This window comes from Trichosurus vulpecula, chromosome 3, assembly GCF_011100635.1.
Source record: "Trichosurus vulpecula isolate mTriVul1 chromosome 3, mTriVul1.pri, whole genome shotgun sequence".
Classification (NCBI taxonomy): domain Eukaryota; kingdom Metazoa; phylum Chordata; class Mammalia; order Diprotodontia; family Phalangeridae; genus Trichosurus; species Trichosurus vulpecula.
Genome location: NC_050575.1, coordinates 253,161,680 through 253,185,770, shown reverse-complemented (window position 1 = coordinate 253,185,770; position 24,091 = coordinate 253,161,680). Strand labels below are relative to the sequence as shown.

Below are 24,091 nucleotides of genomic sequence, written 5' to 3'. Positions count from 1 at the left end.
GGTAGACCAATAATTCTTTAATTATCTCTCCTGGATGTATTTTCCAGGTCAGTTGTTTTTCCAATGAGGTGTTATATGTTGTCTTCTTTTTTTCATTCTTCTGATTTTGTTTGACTGATTCTTGATGTCTCATAGAGTCATTAACTTCCACTTATCCTATTCTAATTTTTAATGAATTGTTTTGTTCACTTAGCTTTTTCATTTCCTTTTCCATTTGGTCAATTCTACTTTTTCTTTCTTTTTCTTTATTTATTTAATTTATTTAATATTATTAGTTTTCAGCATTGATTTTCACAAGAGTTTGAATTACAAATTTTCTCCCCATTTCTACCCTCCCTCCCACTCCAAGGTGGCATATATTCTGGTTGCCCCATTCCCCAGTCAGCCCTCCTTTCTATCACCCCACTCCCCCTATCCCCTTTTCCCTTACTTTCTTGTAGGGCAAGATAGATTTCTATGCCCCATTGCCTGTATGTCTTATTTCATAGTTGCATGCAAAAACTTTTTTTTAACATCTTCTTTTAAAACTTTGAGTTCCAAATTCTCTCCTTTCTTCCCTCCCCACCAACCCTTCCTAAGAAGACAAGCAACTCAACATAGGCCACATGCGTATCATTATATAAAACCCTTCCACAATACTTATGTTCGAAAGACTAAAGATATTTCGTTCTTTCCTAGCCTATCCCCCTTTGTTCAGTTTTCTCCCTTGACCCTGTCCCTTTTCAAAAGTGTTTGTTTTTGATTACCTCCTCCCCCTATCTGCCCTCCCTTCTATCATCCTCCCTTTTTATCTCCTTCCTCCTTCTTTCCTGTGGGGTAAGATACCCCATTGAGTGTGTATGTTATTCCCTCCTCAGGTCAAATCCAATGAGAGCAAGATTCACTCTTTCCCCCTCACCTGTCCCCTCTTCCCTTCCTATGGAAGTGCTTTTTCTTGCCACTTTTATGTGAGATCATTTACCCCATTCTACCTGTCCCTTTCTCCCTCTCTCAATATATTCCTCTCTCATCCCTTAATTTGATTTTTTTAGATATTATCCCTTCATATTCAACTCACTCTATGCCCTCTGTCTATATATACATATATATATATATATATATATATATATATATATATATATATATATATATATATATATATGTGTGTGTGTGTGTGTGTGTGTGTGTGTGTATATGTATATTCCCTTCAGCTATGCTAATACTGAGGTCTCATGAATTATATGCATCATCATTCCATGTAGGAATCTAAAGAAAACAGTTGAACTTGAGTAAGTCCCTTATGATTTCACTTTCTTGTTTATCTTTTCATGCTCCTCTTGATTCTTGTGTTTGAGAGTCAGATTTTCTATTCAGCTCTGGTCTTTTCAATGAGAAAGCTTCAACATCCTCTGTTTTATTGAAAATCCATATTTTGCCTTGGAGCATGATACTCAGTTTTGCTTGGCAGGTGATTCTTGGTTTTAATCCTACCTCCTTTGACCTCCAGAATATCATATTCCAAGCCCTTTGATCCCTTAATGTAGAAGCTGCTAGATCTTGTATTATCCTGATTGTGTTTTCACAATACTCAAATTGTTTCTTTCTGGCTGCTTGAAGTATTTTCTCCTTGATCTGGGAGCTCTGGAATTTGGCAACAATATTCCTAGGAGTTTTCTTTTTGGGATCTTTTTCAGGAGGTAATTGGTGGGTTCTTTCAATTTCTATTTTACCCTCTGGCTCTAGAATATCAGGGCAGTTCTCCTTGATAATTTCTTGAAAGATGGTATCTAGGCTCTTTTTTGATCATGGCTTTCAGGTAGTCCAATAATTTTTAAATTATCTCTCCTGGATCTATTTTCCAGGTCAGTGGTTTTTCCAATGAGATAGTTCACATTGTCTTCCACTTTTTCATTCCTTTGGTTCTGTTTTATGATATCTTGATTTCTCATCAAGTCACCAGCTTCCACTTGCTCCAGTCTAATTTTTAAGGTAGTATTTTCTTCAGTAGTCTTTCACACCTATTTTTTCATTTGGCCAATTCTTCCTTTCAAGGCATTCTTCTCCTCATTGGCTTTTTGGAGCTCTTTTTTTCCATTTGAGTTAGTTCATTTTTAAGGTGTTATTTTCTTCAGTATTTTTTGGGGTTTCCTTTAGCCAGTCATTGACTTGTTTTTCATAGTTTTATCACATCACTCTCATTTCTCTTCCCAATTTTTCCTCTGCTTCTCTAACTTGCTTTTCCAAATCCTTTTCGAGCTCTTCCATGGCCTGAGACTAGTTCATGTTTTTCTTGGAGGCTTTTGATGTAGGCTCTTTGACTTTGTTGACTTCTTCTGTCTGTATGTTTTGGTCTTCTTTGTCACCAAAGAAAGATTCCAAAGTCTGAGTCTGAATCCAAGTTCGTTTTTGCTGCCTGTTCATGTTCCCAGCCAACTTACTTGACTCTTGAGTTTTTCGTTGGGGTATGACTACTTGTATAGAGTACTTGGTCCAAGATTGAGTGGCTGTGCTGTTGTTTTCAGAGCTATTTCTACACAGCAAGCTCTGCCACACCAGGGCTCCTCCTCCCCCAAGAACCACCAACCTGGACCCAACTCAGATCTAAGCTGGCTCTGCACTCCCACTCAGATCCTCCCACCAGGTGGGCCTGGGGCAAGCAACTGCAGCTGTAGTTCTGGAAGCAGCCTCAGAGCTGCATCACCTCTGCTGCCCCTGGGGCGGTGGCTGAACCTCGAACTCCTTTCACTCTGTCCCAGCAGCTTTTCCCACTAACCTTCTCTGTTGTCTTTGGTGTTTGTGGGTTGAGAAGTCTCGTAACTGCCACAGCTCACTGATTCAGGGCACTAGGGCCTGTTCCGCCTGGCTCCCGGTCTGGTTGGTCCAGGTGTGGCTCATGCTGGGCTCTGCTCCACTCTTCTCCCAGCTCTGTGCGATAGACCTTTCCCAGCGACCTCCAGGCTGTCCTGGGCTGGAACCCTGCTTCCTTCTGCTATTTCATGGGTTCTGCAGTTCTAGACTTTGTTCAGCACCATTTTTATAGGTGTTTGGAGGGACTTGGGGCGGGGAGCTCATGCAAGTCCCTGTTTTCCAGCTGCCATCTTGGCTCTGCCCCTCCCAGTTCAACTTTTTAAGGAGTTGTTTTCTTCAGGGTACTTTTTTTCCATTTTGTCAATTACATTTTTAAAGGAATTGTTCAATTTTTTTACCTCCCTTATTTGACTTTTAAAATCCTTCTTGAGCTCTTCTAAGAAGGCTTTTTGGGTTTGAGGCCAGTTCATATTCCTCTTTAAGGTTTCAGATGTGGGTATAGTGATAATGCTGTCCTCTTCTGAATTTGTGTTTTGATTTTCCTTGTCCCCATAGTAAGAATTTATGGTCTTTGTTTTTCTATGTTGCTTATTGCTCATGGTGTTTGCTTTTTTCCTGGTTTTTAAAGTTGATCTCTTGTTCTGGGGCACAGGGTGCATTATTTGCACACTTCTTGTTCTAGGGGTCAGGGGCCTGCTTATTGGCTTTGTGTGCTGGGGCCTCAGGTTCTGGCAGCTGGAGAATGCAGAGCCTGTAGCTCACCTGGTGTTGAGATGGAGCTGGTCGTGGTGTGTGTTGATGCCAGATGGGGTTTTACTGTGTTTCCCCAGGGTTACACTGAAGCTTGTGGGGTGAGATGTGGAGGTGGGGATGGCCTGGCTGCTGGAGGTTGCCTTCTCACTGGGAGGTACGATAGAACACAGGTGGCTGTTGGACACCCAGCCACAGTAAAAATGGTGGTTCTCTGTGCTAGTGTCTTCTGGTTTCCCTGTTGCTTACTTCTCTATCTTGGCTCTCCAAAGTCCCTCAATGTTGATCTTCTATTAGACTAAACCAGAGAATTCTTTAATTCACAATAAAGGAATTTCATCAAAATAGAATAGTAAGTGAAATAACAAGGACAATCTTCCCACATGGAAAGGTACCTATTCTCCCACAAAGTGGGAAAGAAAGATGTGCAGCCTAGAAAATTTACTGTCCTAGGGCTATGCCGTAGCTGAAACATTTCTTTGCTTCTAAACTACAGCATGCTGCTTTGCAGAACAGCTGAGATCACCTAATGGTCAACTTAGCTACACTTCCACACATCTGTCAATTGAGAAACGGTTATTAAGCACTTACTATGTGCTTATGTGCGAGGCACTGTGATAAGTACTGGGTATAGAGATACATAAAAAAAGAAGGATTGTTCATTTCCTAAAGGATTTTTTACAATCTAATGGGTAAAAACAACATACAAAAAGAAAGCTGAAAAGACTAGAAGGAAGGGATTTTTATGTATGTGTGAGTTGGAGCAGGGGAAGCATGATCATGATGTGGTCTCAAAAGGAATATAGCCATGGGAAAATGAAGAGATCACTAGCCTATGTTGGAGTTCTTTTGGGATCAAACTTTTGAGAGTTCTTTGCTTCATCCTCCAACCAGAGGGGCAGAGGGTACTGAAAGTACTGATAATGTATGAGTACTAAGGCTAATATAATCTTTCAGGATGATGAAGTTCCTGGAGCCATGATCACAATGGAGTCCAGTCCAAAGGAGTATAGCTAGTTGTCCATTGAATTTTCAGTTGTGATTTGACTTCTTCCACACTGAAGAATTCTTAAACTTCTTTTGTATAATAGTCAATCTTCCAGGGTTATTTCAGTTTTTTTATGATATAGACACCAATAGTTATACCTGCTTAACCTGCAAAAGCCAATAGATCAAATGTGTATTTTTAACTTCTTTCATGGTTCTTCTATAGCCACAATCCCAGGCCTGCCTGGGGTTTGGATTGAGGTGAAAAAAAATTTCTTTCATTTCCCATCATACCTTTGACTCTGAAGGTTTCCCTGGAGCTTTAGAAAGACTAGAAGGGTGAGATGGGATTTGATAATATTTATCTTAAATTCCTTGAGTTGCACTCAAATTGTTATTGCTCTCTCTGTATAATAACATATTAGAAAAAACAAAGTGAAGTGGAAAGAATATTGAACTGAAAATCAGGAGACTTGTGTTCTAGAACTGGTTTAGCCGCTAACTGGCAAGTCATCTCATGATACAACAAATAAGTGCCTATTGTGTGTGTACAAGGTATTTAAATACCATTCTGTTGTCACTATAGAAGCAGATCAGGATAGAACTAAGGACCATTTTGTGTTTCAGCATATTCCATGGGTTTTTTGATACAAAAAAAGTCATCATCTGATGACTAGACTTCTAGGAATAAGGTTCCCTGAAGTTAGCTAGACTGATACTTTTGGACCGTGTGTGTGGGTGTGTGTGTGGGGGTGTGGGTGTGGTCTATCAGAGTGTGTGGGGTGTTCAAGGAGAGGAGTTTGTGTGAGGGCTTGCTTTCAGAGCTACTCATCCACCATATCACTCAACTCTCACCTGTGGCTCCAAGAAGCTGTGGCATGTGCAGTGGCCACAGCCTGGTCAAACTGTCTTGACAGACAGGTGAAACCAGGTCGAGGATAACTGACAGACCTCAGACCCATCAATAAGTTAGAGGGATGTCTTCTCCAAATATGTGAACACATCCTCCCCTTCCCCCCACCTCACTTAAATCCAATTCATACATGTCATGACATCACTCTGTGATGTCATTGGTCCTCTTCAAAAATGAAGTACACACAACAATATAGTCTGTCATTGGTCCTGGTCCTATATGTGAAAGCTTTCCAATTTAGTAGAACTTCATAGATATATGGAGATGAAAAGAACTTCATACGTCATCTAAGCAAAAACCATGTCAGAACAAGAATCCTTTCCATAGTATCCATAATAGGTGATAATCCAGTCTTTGCAAAAAGACTTCTAATGTTGCTACCAAGTCAGTACATTTTAATTTTTAAAAGCCGTAATGACATGTAGTTTCACTTAACATTGAACTGAACACCCCTGAAATTTCTGCCTTTTTTGTTTGTTTGTTTGAACTCTGGAAACAAGAAGAAAAAAATCTAACACTTCTTCAGCTTTGATTGGATGAGCCTCCTGGAAGAAGAAAGGGGCAACCTTCCACTTATTGTTGTGACTGATGGACATCTAAATTGATCAGGGTACCAGGACTACTGGAATCTTTTGGCCTTGAGAGGCCACCACAGATGAACCCACAAAATAATCATAGTTTCACTTGGCTCAACAAAGTACAAATCTGGTGAAAATGACTTCTACATAATAAAAATATAATCTTTGATAATAATCATAAAAAATATTAGGCACACAAATATTTCTTCTAAAATGTTGGCAGTAGATTGCCTCTAAGGCTCAGTGAGACATTGCTGTACTGCATCCATGTGAATGAATGTGTGTGTGTGTGTGTGTGTGTGTGTTTGAGGAGGTGAGGTGGGAGGCATTCATTCTCTTTCATCCATACACTCCCTGTGTCAGAAGCCTTTAGATTAAGTGAATGTGGGTATTATGAGTTTAGCATTACAGTTGAATACTGGCTATTGAAATGCTATGCTTATGTGTAGCTTATATGCCATTGAATGTTAATCACATTTTTCCAAAACAGTGTGCAGATCTTAATAGCAGTGGTCGTTGCTGGAAATAAGAGATGTATGGCAATGAAATCTTTCCAATTCCCTACTAAAAGTCAGTTAAATACTGTTGTCCTTCATTTAAAAAAAAAACAATGACATCACAGTGTTGGAGTCAGGGTCCAGTGTGTTCAGCTGTGGCTGATCAGACCAATGAAAGTTTGAAGGCACTACCAGAGGTCAAGCACAAATGGTTTGTTAGAATACTTGAGCGGAAATAACTCTGTATTTAGCCAGCTCGTTTCTTTTGTGCTTGTAAGATTCTACTTTGCCAATGGAGTACAGCACCTTCTTTAATGTGGGCATGCCATGTTTGATGGTCCTATGCCAATTTTTCCCATATCTCAGTCAGTACTAAAATTCTTCAGAGACACTTTGAGAGTTTCCTTATACTACTTTTTCTGACCACCATGTGAGCTCTTACTTTGTGCAAGTTCTCCATAAAATAGTCTTTTTGGTAAACATACATTTGGCATTTCAACTATGGGGCTATCTCATCAGAGTAGTGCTGTCTTCAATAAAATTTGAATGCTTGGCAGTTCAGCTCTAGACAGGACCTGGACTTGTGGTACCTTATCTTGCCAAGTAATCGTCAGGATCTTCCTGAGACAATTCAAGTGGAAGCTGTTCAATTTTCTGTCTTGGCACTGATAGACTCTCCAGGTTTCACAGGCACACAACAGTGTAGTCAGCACAATGCCTCTGTAGACCTTCAGTTTGGTATGGAAGCCTGACACCTCTTCTGTCCCACACTTTCTTTTGGAGCCTCCCAAATACCGAGCTAGCTACGGCAATATATGCATCAACTTCATCATCTATATGGACAGCATTGGAGGGTATATTGCCAAGGTGAGTGAACTTATCCAGAATTTCTCCATTTATTGTGACTACAGGTTCCACATATGGATGGTGTGGTGCTGGGTGTTGGAGGACCTCTGTTGTACTATGTTCATTGTCAGGCCAAAATTAGCACAGGCAGCAGAGAATCAATCCATTCTCTGTTGCATCTCAGCCTCAGAGGCTGCATTGAGGGCACAATCATCTGTGAACAAAAGTCACACACCAACTCCCCCCTACTGTAGTCTTGGCTTGTAGCCTTTTCAGGTTAAATAGTTTACCATCAGAGTGGAAGGTGATCGTGACCCCCTGGTTGTCCTTGCTGAAGGCATCTGACAACATTGTGGAGAACATCATGCTGAAGGGCATAGAGCAAGCACACAACTATGATTCCCTCTGTTGGTGCCTTGGAAAACATGAGAGCATTGCCATTCATTCAGAACTTGTGTGAGCATGCCATCGTGAAACTGGTGTACAATGCTGACGAATTTCTCTGAGCAACCACATTTCACCATGATTTTCCAGAGTTCCTTATGACTGGCAGTATTAAAGGCCATGATCAGGTTGACAAACATTTTACACAGACCTCTGTTCTTCTCCTACCATTTCTCCCGGAGTTGTCAGGCAGCAAAAAACATGTTGACCTTTTCATGCCCCTTTCTAAAGTGGCAGGTTACCATCTTTCAGATAATTATTCAGTGATTTAGGAGGACTCTGGCAAGGATCTTGCCTGCAATGACTAAGAGAGAGATCATCCTGTGGTTGTCACAGAACAACCTGTTTCCTTTTCCCTTATAGAGATGGACAGTGGAGGCATCTGTAAGCTTTTGAGGGATAACTTCTCTTGCCATATAACCAGAAAGATTTCAGTCAGCTTCTGTATGAGCAATGGACACCCTACCTTGTAGATCTCTGTTGTGATGGAATCAACACTAGGCACTTTGATAATTGAGAGAAGCTTGGTGGCATTCAGTACCTCTTCATCAGCTGGAGGTTCAGCTACAACCTGAGGCAAACAATCGATGGCTTCCACACTGTTTGATAATGGTCTGTTAAGAACACTATGGAAGTGTTCAGCCCATTTCTCCAGCATCATGTCCTTCTCACTGGTCAATGTAGCTCCATCAGCAATGAGTAGTTGAAATGCACCAGAGGTCTTTGGCCCAGAGTCTTCAGGGCATCATAGAAGCAGTTGGGATTATTGATATCATCGTAGAATTGAATCTTATTTACCTTCTTGAGGAGTCAAGGATTCTGCTTCTCTCTAAGCTTCACTTGAACTTACAGAGTTAAATGTTGCCTTCTTAGAGACTAATGAGCTATCCTACTGATAAACTCCTTAGAGTTCTTGTTTCTTTACCAAATTCTGAATTTCTCCAATTGGATGGCCTGTATTTAATAAATACTGATTGAACTGAATTGGTCATCTCTCAGAATTTTATTTATCTTTCCCATTGAGAAGCAGAAATTTTACTATTAAGTTGACTAGTAAAATGCACTTGAATGTTGTAAATTAATTTGGAAACATGGTTGAATTTAATTGTTTAATCTTAATTTTAAATTTAGAGTCAGTAAGATCTCTCTTTAACTTCAGATTCAAGGAAGTCTTTGTTTTTTGTTTTTGTTTTTAAATTTTAACTGCTGGACAAAATATTAATCTTAACACCATTTCTTGGGCTGATCTATCAAAGCCACTTATAGGTCCAAAGAGCATCTAATGAAATGTTTAATATTGTTTTGAATCTTCAAAGTAAAAACATGCTTGGATGTTGACCACTATGAGCAGCGGTTCTCTGTAATAATGCTTGGTAGACATGATGAAAGTGAGATAGATTCAAATTTGGTTTCTCAGCTTTAATGTTTTGGGGTGTGTTTTTAAAAACACATCCTAATTGAAATGGGGAGAAGTAGTGATTAGTGTACAATGCAAATTAGTAAATGTAATTAAGATTGGTTATTATGGTTATGAATAATAATTTTTCACATTTGTATGTTATTTAATAGTTTAAAAAGCACTTTCTTCTTAATCATATAAGAAATCTACTTTGATTATTATGATCACCATATTATGAATGAGGAAATCAACTCTCAGAGTTTATAACTTATGGACCATGACATGGCTTATAAGTGGTAAAACCATCATCATTCATACTCATCTGCTGATTGCAAGTCCAATGTACTGCCCACTATAGCACACTGCTTCCCATTAAAAGCCCTTACATTTTTAATGATAATTTGTACTTTATAAAGTACTTTTATATATTTACTTCATTTTGACAAAAATGAGATATACTTCTCTTATTACTCTAGATTCCAAACATACATGTTTAAATATGTAAAATATCACTCTGCTAGGTAAGTTTTGACCTCATCTTGCCTGGGACTACATCACCATGCAACTTTCTAGCCATTTCTAAACCATGCCATTTACACTCTGGCCTTCTTCTATCTGACTGCCACTGAGACTCTGACCCTGGAACTCTGGGCTCTGATAGATGAGTTTTCACTATATTTTGCCAGTTAGTTTCCTTGCCTAACTAATATGCCTTAATCCCACTTTCCACCTTTAGTGGCTCTTTGTGTGTGGTCTTCTGGCAAATTAGAATGTGAGTTCCTTGAGGCCAGGGACTATCTTGCTTGGTTTATTTGTACCCTAGCACACTTAGCAAACACTTTGTACATAAGAAGCATTTAGTGATTTTTTTTTAATCCATTTATCGCCATTTCTGAGATTTTACTGCCTACTGTGTGAAAGCTGTGAAGCAGCATTGTTAACATTGTGGCCTGGCACAGACAACAATGAACAGGCTCCTCATTCAATACAATAATGTTTTGAGAGAAATCCAAGAAACGGGTGTGTTGCAGTTGCCCTACTCCTTCCAACACCAGCTGTTACCTCCCCTGTTCAGAACTAGATGGTTCTGTCATACCACACACCCACACACACACACCCACACACACACACCCACACACATCATTTCACTGCGTTTTGTAAGTCAGTTTAATTTAAGATACACTAGACATTTTTACTTTAAATATACTTGTGGAAGAACTAATACAGTAAGTTACCTTTCAATTTAGCTATGCAAGCAATACATTCTTATAGCTCTGTACCCCATCACACACTTGTTTTGTAGAATATAAGCTCTTTGAGAACAAACAGTTTCATTTTTATCTCTGTACCCTCTTCAATTAATACAATCTTGGGCGAGTAATAGGCCATCATACTAAATAGATACTTGGTGAATTTAAATGAAATGCTTACCATTAATATGATAACCATTTGGAATTGGTAATTCATAAACTGAAGTAAAGAATAAGAAGGAACATTAAAATTGAGGAATTCTAGAATAAATTTTAACTGAAAATCAACAGCAATAATTAGCATGAAGCGTATGTCTGTGGAATCCAGCCTAAGTTTTGTACTTACAGACAAAGTGATCACACCTCACAAAAATGGAATTATTTTAGATGTATATGGAGATTTCTTAGCTCAGTAAATTCTAGTGGCACATTTAAATAATCATTAAATAAGTACTTGGTAATTGAGAGAACCATACTTTGTGGAAACACTCTGGACCCATGACACCTCAAGGGGGTCAACTGAGTTCAGTGGTATTTCATAATGACAGGATATTTCGACTAAGTCTGATGATTTATGAATCCTCAAGTCTAGGAACTGTATATTTTAGTTGACACAAAAAAGGGGTTTTCATGTTCTAGAGGACCCTTAGTTTGTCTATCAAATGGTAAATCTTTTATTTACCTGAGTTCCTGGCTCTTTCTGACCCTCTAGCTCACCCATGCACAATTGCTACCCAACCCCAGTGTCAAAGTGTAATCCCCATTAAGCTAATGGGTTCTCTAGGGAATAAAGGTATCTTTGCTACCTAATGTTTCTGCAAAACCCTCATTAGCAAGGACAAGGGGTTTGGGGTTTTTTGTTTGTTTTGATTTGTTTTTGCTTTTGCTTTTTTCTTTTCTTTCCTGGGACTAAGGAGCTCAGATCCTTGTAGAAGGAAAAATGTTTTATCTAATTTCTTAAGTTTTGCACACAAGTTCCATTAAAAAGGATGTCTTTGTTTTTCAAACTCCTACTCAAAAGTTTCTCATTTCTATGGATCCTAACAGGGATAGTTTTTCATTCTTTTGAATATCATGACCAAATATATACACATATTTTTTTTCTAATGGGAGACATTTCAGAAAATGAATGAACTCTTTTGTAAAGAAATCAAAGTCATATGGCATATTTGAAATGTATTTATGTTTGTGGAGTGTTTATGTATAGTGTTTTGTCAAAAATCTTCCATCTCCATTCTTTTCAATAGTTGACAAACTCTCTATATCACAATGGGAACTGTATATCAGTTCACTAAATGTTGAATTCTTGAAGCGCTTTGACATTTGCAGAGGCAAAAATGTTAATGTTGAGACTTAAAGTAGATCAGATCCAGTTCCTGTACTTTTGAGGCCAAGATTTTTCTTGATCTTTCTCAGTTTTGTTGTCAACCAATGATATAGTGGGAAACGACATGGTATAATGGGGAAGAGCAATGGATTTAGAAACAAAATACCTAGGTTTAAGTTCTGGTTTGATTAATTACTACCCACATAACATTGGTCAAGTTACTTCAACTCCTCTGCATATATAAAATGAGGAGGTTATAATAAAGGAACTCTAAAAACCCCTTTCAGATTTACACCCCATGAGTAACCTAGAAAATGCACCCTCTGTTGGCATGAGGTGAGAAGATTTAGCTGTGTTTTAATCCTTTAAACTCTTAAAATCTATGTTGCAAGAAGCCATTACTTGCTAATCCATTCCACCTAAAGTCAAAGGAGTCTTTAGCCTCAGGGTGATTATATTCTGCCATAGAAGAATGCAAATTGCACCCAGATAAGTAAATACAAGATAATCTGAGGAGGGAGAATGAACTAATAACTAGTGGAGTCAAGAAACTTTTTCCCTAAATGGTGATATTTGAGTTAACTCTAGAAGTGAGGTTGGAGGCATTTCTTGTAACAGGATAGTGTGTGCAAAGAGAAAGAGTTGTGAGATGGAAGGTCAAGTTCAGGGAACCACAGATAGGCTAGTTCGGCTAAAATGTGGAGTACATAAAGAGGAGTAATGTGAAATGAATATAAAAAGTCTGACTGGAGGCAGATTATGAATTGTTTTAAATGAAAATTATCAGTCATTTTATTCTTAGGACCTGAAAGATTTTATTCAACTTAAAAAAAAAGTCAGTTCTGTTTAGTGGCTAGATGCAATACTTTTATCCATTCAATCAATCAATCATTAAATATTTACTAGGCACCTTTAATGTCTCAGGCTCTATGCTAGGTCCTGAGGAATAGAATTATAATGGTTTAAACAATCCCTAGTGGCAAGGAACCTGCCATTCTAATAAGGAGAGACAGCATTCCCAACAATGTACAACCAATACAGTTCTTCTGAGAAGGACTCTGGTCCAGTGCCTACAGAACTTAATCCAGGGTCAGGATCCAAAAATAAACAATTTTGCCTTTTACCTACTTGATAGAGGTATTATGTGAATTAATGAGATAATTCTTTAGAAATGTTGTAGGCATAATGGAAGGAAATTGCTCTGCAAATTCAAAGTATTATTGTTATTATAATTATGACTTGAGAATATTAATAAAAGTATAATAAATCAGTTATTGTCTGAGGTTTTGTATCCTACTCAGCAGTTAGTAAAACTCCCAGGCTGAAAAAGAACTCAAGTCCAACTTAGCTGGGATGATGTTCATCTTCTAAATACAATTTTATGGAATACAATGAGATAAGCAAGCCAGTGCCCATGTTTTGAGTGATAGCTCCATTAGCTTGACCACAGACATAATGTTTCAACTACTTGCAGATTAAATACCCTATCTGCTGCAGAAATAACAAGCCAGATCAAACAACAGTTCAGTATTCCTGGATGCAGTAAAATTGCATGGCGAAAGTATCATATCTACAAGCTCAGAAAGGGGTATGAGGAGACTTCAGTTAGGGAAACACTGGAAAAATCATTAGCCCCCTCTGACCAAGCACTAGTCAAATGAATCAATCACTATTATTCTTTGTGATGGGACAATCATTGATCAAGTTACATACATTCTTTTCCTGTGTCTATTTTGAGCAAGAAAATGTAACTGAATGAGATTATCTGAGATATGACATCACCCGTTTTACAGAGGAAAAAGTCAAAGATTTGTTTTTTGAAACATGAAGTACAAAAAGAATATATTCAACATAAAAAAAAACAAAATAAAACACCTGTATTTCCAAGCTTTAGGAGAGAATGAATATGTGTATGTATACACACACACATGCACACTCACACACACACACACATATATATATATATACATAAATATATACAACCTATATACATACATGTATATGTGCATGCATAAATGCATATAATATATATAAACATATATACAAAGATATTATGCATATGTCAATATGTTATATTTCTAATCATTTAGAGGAAGTCTTTGGTTATAGAATTTAACTGATCATTGACAATCTTGGAGAGAACAGTTTCAGCAATTAGAAGCCACTTTGTAGAGTATAAATATGTGACGGAGTAGAATGCAGCAATATAGTCAAAGGAAGCTTTCTATGGATAGGAAGACCTGAACTTTTTTATAGGCAATGAAGACTAATGGAGAGGGACTAAAGAAGAAAGAAAGTGAAAACAATTGACCAAGCTCCTGAAGGAAATACAGTAGATGGTATCAAGGGCATAACAGAGGAGTTAGCTAAAAGGTAGGGAATCTCAACTTTTCTTCTGAGATTCCAGAAAAGAGAGGTGAAGTTACAGAAGAGATTTGAGGCACAGAGTAGGAGAGGTAGGGGAATGGATAATAAAAGCATTTATAAATAAGAGCTGGGGATACAAACAGAAAAAAAAATATGAGACTCCCTGCTCATAATTAAGGAATTTGAATTTTATTATGGAAGACAATACATATGGAAGGTTTCAGATGGAAGTTAGGTCTCATAGTGCTTAGGGCACAGCAGCAAAGCAGATAGTAATGCCTCCTAAATGTCATTGCAAATGCTACAGACATATATTTCTGATGTTGAAATATTTGATGGTGGCAAGAACTTTCTTTTTGTGTCTTCCATATGTTGGTAATGCTTGGAAGAACATTTGCCAGGCTGCATCTCCACAGGACTTGCTTCCTAGGATGATGACAGTAAGCATGGTGCTGAAAACACTGCTATTCCCAAGGCTCTTGGACTCGGAGCTATCTCCACTGAGATCTGAAAGAAGCTAGTGGTCAAGATGGTGGTGTTGGTTCAACTTCTTGGGACATGCTTCTTCATGTCTCTCCTTCAGGGTACCTAGCTGCTATAAGTAGGCTGACACATCTGCCCTGTGAGCAGATGATGAGCTCAGATAGACTGACTCAATTTTCTCAGTGAAGTTGAAGGATTTTTACTCTGATAGAGGGGTTTGGGGTTGTAAAGAAACCTTGAAAAGAATGATAATTTAGAACACCTGTTGGGGAAGGGATGTGATTGAGTCAATTACAGAAGATTACTATGTGACAATGAGAGCCAGGTTAAAATTAGATATCAAATTAGTAGGGGAACTCCTCAGCATGTTTGCATAATTTCCTCCAACAGAACTCACTGGGCCCAAAGTAGGAGCTAGGAAGGTGAATGTTAAGCCTGACTCAGGATTAAGGACTGCAAGGATGAGACTTGAACTCAAAGTATTCAAGGATGGAGAACAGTATATTTTAAATTGTTAATTGTGTTGCCAAAACTGTGAAAGGAAGAGAGGGAGACTGGAGCAGTGATGATGGACTAGGAGAATAAAGAAGGAAGGACATAATCAAGGTTGTCGTGACGATGAGAAATACAACTAGAAGTAACATGGCAGGGAAGATGGAAGGAAGGAAGAAAAGGAAGATAAGAAAGAAGGTAGGCAGGCAGGAAGGAAATAACCAGGAAATGAGCACTTATTAAGCAACAGTTATGCGCTAGGCGTTGCTTTAAGTGCTTTACAAATAGTTATGCATTTGATACAACATCTCAGAGAGGTAGGTGTTATAATTATCCCCACTTTACAGTTGTGGAAACTGAGGCAAACAGAGATTAAATGACTTCTCCAGGGTCATATAGCTAGTAAGTATCTGAGGCCACATTTCGATTCAGGTCTTGCTGACTCTAGGCCCAGCTGTCTACAGCCACTTAAGCTTATACATCAGAAAGGAAATCTCAGAGCTTTTCGAGGAAAACAGAGAGTTTGAGGGAACTTTAATCACCATGCATATTAAGAGAAGGAGAGTAATTTGGAACAAGGATTTGAAAAAGCTAGAGAAGAAACAGAATAATGGCAAAAGAAAGTTCTGAATAGTGGCAGTATGAAGTAAAGAGTGTGCCCACTCCACTTTGTAGGGTGATCAATCAATCAGAATTTATTAATTGCTCTATGAGCCAGGAACTGTGCTAGGCACTAAAGATATAAGAACAAAATTGAAACAGTTGTTTTCCTTATTAGATCTGATAAGAGGAGACAATGTGTGCATACATATATATTTGTAAATGCATCTGCATACATACGTACATATATTTATATATTCATTTATATTTAAATGCAGTCAAATACATATAAGCTAATGGAAAAGGGTACTAGCACCTAGAAGGAGTAGGGAAGATGTCATGTGGAAGATGGCTTTTGAGTGGAGATTTTAAAGAAAATGAGATTCTAAGAGGCAGAGGTTAGGAAGGAGTGCATTAAAATGGTTTTGCTAGTCCAAAGGAAAGGAACCAGAAGATGGAATGCTATTTATGAGACTCAGCAAGAAATGTTGAAATAATCAGCATAAGAGAAAGTGGTTGGAGATAAGATATCCTCCAAAGAAAGACTTCCTTTGCTGAGCTCCAGAAGATGGCCACTGGGTAAGGGAGAGATCTAGGGTAAAAGTAAGTTGTTAGAGACTGAGGAGGGATTCCCGAACACCAGCTTTGAGGCAATATGGTTTCACAAGTTGGTATTCACAGGTGGATGCTTTATATACCTCAGAAGGAATGAATAGTTGTGAATTCCAAGCAATTGGCTATTCACTTCGGTTATTTACATTTCACAAAAGCCTCAAAGGTGCCTGGAGAAAGTGTTTTTACACATCTTTGCCCAAGGCTTTTATCAGCCTTATAAGTAATTGAGTAGTTGTTAATTCCAAAGCTAACAGCTGTGCATACCTATCATTAACATTTCAAAAACATGTCAAAAGTACCTTTAGGGATCATTTTTCCCCCCTGAAAGTGTCTGTTTTCAAGCAATAAAAGAAGAAAGTTTTGGGTGCAGCCTAATGAGAGAAATGCTTTACTAGGTCTTCCCATAACTTAGCATCATCCTCAAACTAGATTCTTAGCTTAGATTTTTAGAAAGATTTACAGGTACAAATCGGGGTACAAACTGCTTTACCTCACTAAAAAATTTTAAAAAAATAATGAAGAAACCAGTTCATAGGTAAATGCTACTTCAGTTTATCCTATAAAGATAAGCCCACTTTTAAAAAAAATGCTTAAACATTTGACACTACAAAACTACACATCCCAGTTTGGAAACTAACTTTTGAGTAACTACTGCAATTTTAGGCAGTGGAGTTTTTATAATGCTCATTTTCTTTTGAGATATGTAGAAGGTGATATTGAGAGAAGTGATTTGTCTAAGGTTGCACAGGTGGTAATTAGAAGAGGAAAGATTCAAACCAGTCTCAATTACAAATCTAATTAGTGCTCTTTCTGCTACTCTGTGCTTCTTTATCAAGACAATCTCTCATCATTACTTATTTTTATGTATAATAGAAGGGTCCTTTTTCCCTTTGCAACATTTAAGTATTCATTATCTACTATTTTACTATTATTTCATAGCTTCATAATTTTAAGGCTGAAAGGAACTTCATAGGTTACCTAGGCCTTTCTCTTTAAGAGATGAGGTAAATTCAGAGTAATAAAGTACATTGTGCAAATTCACACAGACAAAAGAGCAAAGATCAGATATCAGATTTTGTCTCCCAGTTGGGTGTTGGGTCTTCTTTTGTTGTTTTTTCCTCCTGTACGTTAGTTGTGTCACAAGATTTTGGGGTTTAAAAAAGTTGTTATTCTAAAAGATTAAAAGAATTGTCCTGATGTCAGGCATCAAGATGATGAAAATGACCCAGAACACACATATATGTGTGTGTACTGAGTGAGAATTCCTCAACCTAGAGGTGTTAAGATCCTCCAGGAAAGAATTTCTTATACCTTAGTCCATCAATAAATTTAGAAGCAGGGCTTCAAGATATGTTTAACATTAGCTGATGGGCATTTTACAGATATACAGCCAGCCAAGGAATAAAGGGAGATACACACATAGTTGTTTTTTTTTTTTTTAACAGCTTTAGGGTAACATTGCAATCACTTTGCTTATTTAGGAGATTAAATACTTGGGATATGATGGGGCATGATGGTTCAGGGAGGAGGGGAGAAAGTGTCGTAACCTTGGGTTTATAATTTGTTAACCTTATTGTTTAGGGAGTTGCCAAAGATCTGGCATATTCCTGTGCCTACCTTTCTCTGTAGTTAATCATACAGACCTTCTTAGTGGGGCCAACAGTCTCTAGTTTAACCTATTAGAATATTATGGAGGCCTCTTTCAACAGAGAGATAATAGATTGGGGCAAGATGGTGGCTTTCAAGAGGAAGTGGCATGGAGAAGGGGGGCCCCAAGGCAAAGAGGCTGAAAGGAAAAGGAAAAAAAAGCTGGAGTACTGGTCAAACTGCCCCCTCCAGCCCCAAAGAAGGCAGAGGAAGAGGAGGAATACTGCATGCTGCGCCCCGTTTCCAGGAGTAAATGAAAGAATAAGGAACGAGTTCTTATCTTCTCATCAAGGAGGATAAATTTCAGAATAAGGCACTTGGTGCAAGACTTAAGGACACTGATGCCTCATTGTAAAGCGGATAACAAAATGGACTGGAAGGACCAAGTTGTAATTAATGAGGTCTGTGAAATAAAGAACTATAATAAATGTATCTATTTTGAAGCCAAGAAAAAACAACATCTCTATATGTGGCTTTCAAATTCACCTCAAGGGCCATTAGCTAAGTTCTTAGTGCAAAATATTCATATTTTGGCAGAATTAAAGATGGCTGGAAACTGTTTGAGATGTTCATGTCCTCTTCTCTCTTTTGATCCTACTTTTGATGAATCTCCACATTATTCTTCGATAAAAGAACTTCTTTTTTAGATTTTTTTGGACTCCACAATACCATCCCAAGAGCCAGCCATTTGTTGACCATGTGTTTACATTCACCATTATGAACAATAGGATCTGGTTTCATAACTATCAGATCATAGAGGAAGATGTTGCTCTCATAGAAATTGGACTTCATTTTGTTTTAAATCTCATAAAGATTTTCAAGGCATTTTGGGGGGACCAACTTTATATGAAATCCACACTACCAATCACTAAATATACATCGATGTGTATGAGAGAGATGTATATGATGAGACGTATATGATGAGAACAGCCACAGCGGCAAAATACAAGGATAGACAACTACAAGTCAAAGACATCCAGAGGGTCAAGAAGAAAGAAGATAGAACTATTATTCCAGAAGATCCTACTGATGATGTCTTTAAGTTGCCAGCTGAAGAAAAGCCAGTGGAAATACTGTTTTTGAAACCAGAGCCTGAAGTCAATTTGAAAACAATAAAGAGAAAGATACACAAAAGATAAAGAAAAATGAACCAGAAGGCTTTGAAGTCTAAGAAAGCAGAGTAAATCTGTGAAAAACAGATGTTTTCCATTGTTTTATATTTATTTTGCATTCAATATGTAAATACTCTCTTGTTATTCAGGATTTTGATTCTTGTTTACTGGATTGATAAGCAAATCTAGGGCCAAAAGTGTTTGATAGAAGATTATTTTGGTTATCTCATTTTTTCAATAAAATCAAATGCCAGGAAAGGGAAAAAATAAGATAAAGAGAGAGATAATAGATTTACACTGTTGTTGAATAAAAAGCAGAATGAATATCTATCTGTTTGCACAGCCCTTTAGTTTCTTTTCTTTGACATCTAAGGCTATTTTTTCTGGGGAGAAACTCTCTCCCAATCTCATACCATGCAGATTTTATCCATTTTCTCCAGAGCATACGTGTATGTGTTTATGCAGGGCAGCTAGATGGGTTAGTGGATAGAGTGCTGGAACTGGAGACAGGAAGACCTGAGTTAAAGCCAGCCTCAGACACTTAACTACTCTGTGACACTGGGCAAATCACTTAACCTCTATTTGCCTTAATTCACTGGAGAAGGAAATGGCAAACCATTCCATTATCTTTATCAAGAAAACCCCATGGATGATATGGTCCATGGGGTCATGGAAAGTAGGACACAACTGAATGTATGAATATGCAGTATGTTTACTTAGGTGGTTAGGTTACAGTTTCAAAAGTAATCAAAGATACGTAAGGCAAAATCAAATCCATGAACAGTAACAGTCAGGAGGTGGCTGCATGGTGTGCCTTTCTCTTCCCCCACAATGAGGCTAATCACCAGGTCCTAATCATTTCAGCCAGCTGGAAGTGAGTCCCAACAACTCAAAGGAACAAGGACCCCTCTCCCTGTGATTGCTTTTATTCCCAAATACTGTATCCTGGATCAGCCCAGGATTGCTCAGGCAGTTCTCAAAACTGTTTGTATCTCTTAAGATATTTCTATTTTACTTTTTTTAATAAATTTTTTCTTGCTCCCCTAGTTAAATTTTCCATTATTCTCGTTGCTTTTAAGGTATTATTTATTTGTGTATAGCAATCAGGTCTCAGTGGGAGTTGTTTTAGGACATGACCAAAGCATACCACAGTTGCCTAAGCTAAGAAGGTTGGATTATTTTCTCAGTAATTCAATCTTCCCATTGTCATAAATCAAATATAATGGTTCTCTACTGTCCTTGGCAATAGAAATTCAAAATATAACACAATTCTAGTTCAGGGATGATTATCCTTCCTGCACTTATGATCACAATATCATAATGATTAGACATTTACATTTCAAAGTATTTTTCTTGGGACAAGCTCATTCTGAGCATTCATATTCCCAGAGGATTTCTCTTAATTCTAGTCTCTAAACAAAGAGCATATTGTTATCCTCATGAATCAACACGAACTTTATGCTTATTGTTTTTTATTTTGTGAAAAAAACAAGGAAAGTGAGAATTTTTAAATTTCATTTTCAGTATAACATCATCACTACAATGTTGCTTCTCTTAACAATGCAGAAAATTATGGTACCAAGTTTTAATTTGAACCTACACTTTCTTGAAATCTTAATTTCAAAACCATAATGGGAGAAACAAAATGCCATAACTCTATAGCATTTTACTTGTTTTTATTTAAAATTCTAGGGCTAGGAAGGCAAAAGTGAATGAAGGAAGAATGAGAAGATGGAAGGAGAAAAAGGAGCATGGGAGAAAAAAGAGGGAGGGAAGAAAGAAGTAGTGAAGAATAAAGTATTTGATCACTGCATAAGGAATCAAATACCAAATATTTAGTAAGCACTTACTCTGGGCATATCCTTATGCTAGGTATATATAGATGGTGTACAAGAAGGCCTCTCCTCTCATGCTCACAGATTATTAATGGAAGAAGAAAACAGACAACTGTGTAACACATGATATTGTATGATATTATACATGATTTAGAGAATTGCAAAACTAAATGTTGGGCAGAAGTCTTTACCAATTGAAAGGAGTAAAATAGTCCTGGAGGATGTGGTATTTCAATTGGGCTTTAAAGGATGGTGCAACAACAGGCAAAGAGGCTAAAAACAAATTATTATATTACTCAATTTGTTTTATTTATTCTAATTTAGTTTTGTGAATAAAATGCTTTATTACTCAATTCAATACTTCCAGTGGCTAATATACTTTTCAGCACAAGAACTGTGATATATTCAGGTAGCTATGCTTTAATTTTCATTTTCATCAAAATTTCTGTTGGCTTCTTGCTAAGTAAACCTGCCAGAAGGAAGGAACAAGTATGACTCTTTTTATTAACCAAGTATTTTTCTTTGTATTGCATTATCTTCTGCAATGAACTTCTCACACACTAATTAAAAAGGTGAAAATGTTAAAGGCTTCTTTCGCAGAGTTCAAGGACTGATGCAATTAGCAGCTTTGATCTTCCATTTGCCTTCATCTTTTTTCATCACAATTACACTTATTTCAGTAGAACAATGAGCTCATGGAATGGGATTCTGCCTCTCACAGTGCAGCTGGCAACCCTTCCTGACTCCTCATCCTGTGTTATCCTTGTCCAGTCCTATTGTAAATCTCCCATAAAGGATGTGCCAACAATACCGGAGGTACTCCTCTAGATCATTTAATATTTTATGGACATCACCTGTGGTAACTATTAATCACAATTATAGTTCTAATGATAATATAAATGAAGGAGAATGCCAGAGACATGTTCTATGATCATCTCTAACATTTACTAGTTGACCCTAAGCATGTCTTTTGACCTCTGTGCACCTCAGTTTCGTCTATAAAATAATAATACTTTATTCTCTATTTTAAAAAGTTGTTATGAAGAAAGTACTTTTAAACCTTGCAGTATTGTATTCAAAGCTATTAAAAATCATTATTATAGCTTTACTATGACAAAAGTCATTATGGTGTAGTGGTTAATGACCAGCCTTGAAGTCAGGAAGACTTGGGTTCAGGTGTTGTCTTCTAATACATTCCAGGTGTCTGACCCCTTGTCACCTCCTAGTTCCCTCAAGCAACTCTCTAGAAGGATAAATTATAGATGAGCTGATATCTCCCTGTATAAACTATAACCTCCTTGAGAGAAGGGATTTATTTTTTCTAGTTTTGTGTCCTCACCACCTCCATCAGTGCCTGGCACATTAACTTAATAAATACTTTAGAGAAAGCTAGATGGTATAATGGCTAGAGTGCTAAACCTGGAATCAGGAAGACCTGAGCTCAAATGTGACCTCAGATCTTTACTAGCTATGTGACCCTGGGCAAGTCATTTAAACTCTGTCTGCCTCCATTTCCTCTCCTAAAAGTAGGGATATAATAACATCTAACTTGAAAGATTTTTGTGAGGATCAAATTAGGTAATATTTGTGAAGTACTTGGTAAACTTTAAAGGGCTATATAAATGCTAGTCATTATCTCCATCATCGTGATCACTATCATTACCAGCATCATCATTCTGGTTCACTCTCCATCAGTGGAGGGATTTTCTATTTAAAAAAAAAAAAAGGTTTAGACCACATATCCATGTAGATCCTTGGTCATTCTTCTCTCACATGTTGGGCCCTCAATACAGCTGCCTCATGTTCCGAGCCTGTATCCACTTAATACCAGATCTCAGAAGCCCACACCAATGGATTTACGTTTTATAATTATTTAGAGGACATAGTTCTTACACTCGTAGGATCATATCTCTGGAGTTGGTCAGAGGACAGCTAATCCAATTCCCTCATTTTACACATGATGAAACGAAGGTATCATGAGGTTAAGAGACCTGACCAAAATCACAGAGCAGTATCAGAGGTGATTTTAAATTTAGATCTTCTGACTAAAGATGATGTAAGTTTAAACTCTAAGTCCAAATTCCAAATGCAAATTTCAGTTCTCTCCAGAAGATGTATATTCTTTGTAGTGTACCACAAGTTCAAAGCAAAGCTATGTAAGAAAATAGCATGATAAGGAAGTAGCAATGGAATAGTTCCCATACAAATCTACATCATTCTTTCACACAAATACATGTCAGGGGAACACTGGACACACAAAAGTCACATGGTAGGGAATATGTGACCAGTGTATGAGTATGGAGGGAGACATATATCAGGAAAACATGACTGGAGCCCTTTGTGGAGAAGTAAACTACATAGCTAATGCTGCAGGGCTCCAGTATCACCTGGTAATATTGTCATGCAGTTCTTTCTATGCCAGCTCACTATTGGGTGTTGCCCTCTGCTGGTCCTGTGCCTGGGCTTGACAGATGTCATGTCTATCATATAGAATATATATATTATCACATCTCTATTGTTCCCCACATTTCTGTTTTTCTTAGACTTTACTGCTCCCCACTGGATAATGTCACTCCACTATTCTCTATGTCTTTTGAAAAATATTGTCTGCTAGCAGATTTTACACTTCTCCTCTTCGGGACCACCTACAATATATCTGAGTTCTAGTCTTATCGATTCTGATGGCTTTAAAGCCCCTTCCTGATAAGGGCAGACTGCAAAGCTCAGAACATCTATGATGCAGTAAGCAAAAGCCAGGAAAAGTCATTCCAGACTAAGATGGGAAGCAGCAGGTATAGTAGAAAGAATATGATTTTATAGCACTAAGGCAAAATTCATGACCTTGGAGAGGGTAATGGACATGCCTGAACTGTTCCTAATCTCTAAGTATAAGGAATTCTCTAGGTAGAAGGCAGAAGAAGTATAACATTTATTTAGGCTCTAGAGGTTGAGATCCAAGGACCAATGCCCCCGATTTGATGTTGTAGCAATAATATTCCGAAACCAATAACCCTACCTCACTGTAGTAACAAGGAAATTATAACAAAATGTCATAGCAAGGAACCAAGCCATACTGCAGCTTCCCCTTGATGCTAAGGGTCTTCCTATAGAAATATCACTCACGAATCCTAACTCTCTGCTCAGCACTCTCTCCTGCACCTC

At 37.7% G+C, this 24,091-nt stretch overlaps 1 protein-coding gene and 1 pseudogene across 1 annotated transcript in view; both read left to right on the top strand.

The window, feature by feature from the left end:
• Window positions 1-24,091, top strand: part of LOC118843733 (CUB and sushi domain-containing protein 1-like) — a 2,679,416-nt gene that overhangs the window by 2,203,182 nt on the left and 452,143 nt on the right.
• Window positions 18,067-19,166, top strand: LOC118843735 (annotated as a pseudogene).